The sequence below is a fragment of the Melospiza georgiana genome, chromosome 5, assembly GCF_028018845.1.
Source record: "Melospiza georgiana isolate bMelGeo1 chromosome 5, bMelGeo1.pri, whole genome shotgun sequence".
Lineage (NCBI taxonomy): Eukaryota > Metazoa > Chordata > Aves > Passeriformes > Passerellidae > Melospiza > Melospiza georgiana.
The window spans coordinates 42,250,450-42,252,947 of record NC_080434.1 but is presented as its reverse complement, the minus strand read 5'-3'; positions in this window follow the sequence as shown (position 1 = coordinate 42,252,947).

The following is a 2,498-nucleotide window of genomic DNA, read 5'->3' as shown; positions in this document are numbered from 1 at the left end:
CAGGCCATCTTCACGTTCACATTCCTAAAAACTGTGACTTCAGCCATGCACATTCTACAAGCTGCATCCTTTCATCCTGAAGTCACTAGGAGAAAGACTAGAACAGATTTTTGCAAGCAACCTGCATGACCAAGAACAATTATAAACGAAGCACGTGGCATGTATTTTGTTGTGAATCCTGAATTTCATCCTCTCAGTATTATTCGCTTGCTCACTTAGCCCTGCTTAATATTTAATCCCAGACCACCCAGCCTGGGAAAGCCCTCACCTAGGATAAGATGAAACCATTGGGGAAGCTTCCAGATGGCCCAACCCCCTTCACAAATTACCTATCTCAGTACCTATGGCACGTGCCACTCTGTCAAAGAATAAAAGTGAACTATTCTGCTGCCTCACAATATTTAATGATCACTGCCATTTCCTACTCTCTGCAGGTCCCAAATAATGGGAAATAGGTGCCTCTGAAGGCACAGCAAGGAGGCAAAGGCTCACCTCACCCACTACCTGCACTCTTCAGTTGTCTCTGCCCTTCTCTGCCACACACACAATTCCACTGGAAGCTCTCAGTGTAAGGAGCCCTTGGGAAGAACGGCTGTGGACCACTAAACAAAAACCTGCCTTGACACAAATTCTGCTGAATGTTTCCACCACACACAGCTGATCTCAGGGCTTGTCAACCGATACACTGAAGTCACTGCAGGGCCTCCATCCCTTCACCACAGAGTACCAGCAAATCCCAAAGGCCTGTGCTCAACAGAGCCTTCCAAGCACCTGTGGGACTGCTGGACAACATAGATCAGCAGCAAAGCAGTTATCCTACAAGTCTTATGCCATAAAAACTTCTACCTAGACAATGATATTGACTTTGCTGAAAATCAACACCACAGAAAGGAGAGTACAAACTCTGAGACACGCTCACTGCGTGCATTTTATCTCAAACAGCTGGATAAAATGCTTCTTGTATCAACTTCAGCAGGAATGAAATGCAGAGTGCTGCTTAACTGTGGAAAAAGCTATCACCAGCCCAGCCCAGCCCTTCCTCGAACCTATCAGACCCTTCCTTCCTGCCCAGTTTCTAACAGAACTGTAGATATATCGCTCAAAAGCCAAACCGCTAAAAACTTCAAGAGAACTTTTCTGCGGACACTACTTAAAAAAAAAAAAAAAAAAAAACAAAAACAAAGCAGAAGTGAATGCTCAGCTGGGGAGGTTACAGAATTAACATCATTCAACAAAGCAAACCTGTGCGGCTACATATGCAAATAAGGGGCTCCGAGCCTTACAGGCCTTTTCCAACCATACCTACCTGAAAATCCTAACACCAGACAAAACCGACTATTAATGCTTCCTGTTTCTGCGTTGCATGGAATCAGGGCGGCTTTCAGGTTCGGAGAAAACGCCACTCAACAGTTCAACAACCTGGGCTCTCTGGCAACCCTCGCCTGGTTGCACCTTCAGCTGCACCTTCACCCGCTTTACCTGCACACGCTCTCCCAGAGGATCTATTCCCACCGCTGGGCGCGCCAGCACCTTCCCAGCCCGGCAGGCAGCGCTGGGGCCTGCCCGCGGAGCCTCATGCCGGCCCTGCCAGCCAGCAGCATTGCCACCGCTCGGCTCTCGCTCTCCCGGCTCCCGCGACCGCCGCGGCACAGCACATGGCACACAGCACCTGCGGCGGCCCCTGCGCTTTCCCTTCGGGATAAACCACACCAGGGACGAAGGCGGCCGCTGGCTGCGGCTCTCAGGGAGCCCCCGAGCCCTGGGGAAAGCTGGGGGCCGCTGGCCCCGCATCCCGGCGAGCAGGGGGCCCGGGGCCGCTCCCCGCGGCGGGGGTGACCGGAGGCCGGGATCGGCCGTGCCCCGCCACGAGGTGCTGCCCCTTCCCGGCTCTGCCGCAGGGCCGAGGGGGGGGGGAGCCGGGAGCCAGCTGGAATTATGAAACCGGATCAGCGGGGAAACCCCCGGGGCCTCCCCCGCGCCGTACCTCGGAGACCTCCTCTTCCTCCTCCTCCTCCTCCTCCTCGTCTTCCTCCTCCTCCTCCTCCTCTTCCTCGTCGTCGCTGCCGTTGTTGCTGCTCTCGCTGCCGCCGCCGCCGCTCTCGCTGCTGCTGGCCGGCCGGGCCGCCCGCCCGCCGCGCTTCGCCTTGCCCGGCACCGCCTTCTTCTTCAGCAGGAGGTCGCACACCCGCACCAGCCCGGCCGCCCCAGGCCCGCACGGCGACGGGGGCGCGGCGGGGCCGCTCGGCCCCTCCGGGGGACCGGGCCCCGCTGTGGCGCTGCCGGCCTCGCCGCCGCCGCCCTCACCGCCTCCCTCCTCCGCCGTCACCGCTACCGCCGCGCCGACCGCCTTCTCCATGGCCGGAGAGGAAGGAAAAGGAGGAGAAGGAGGAGGAGGAGGAAAAAGAGGAGGAGGCGCCCGCGGCCGCTGCTGCCTCGGTCACCTCTAGCGCCGGCGCTGCCGCCGCGCCAACTCTCGCGATACTTCCGGCGGCCGCCGC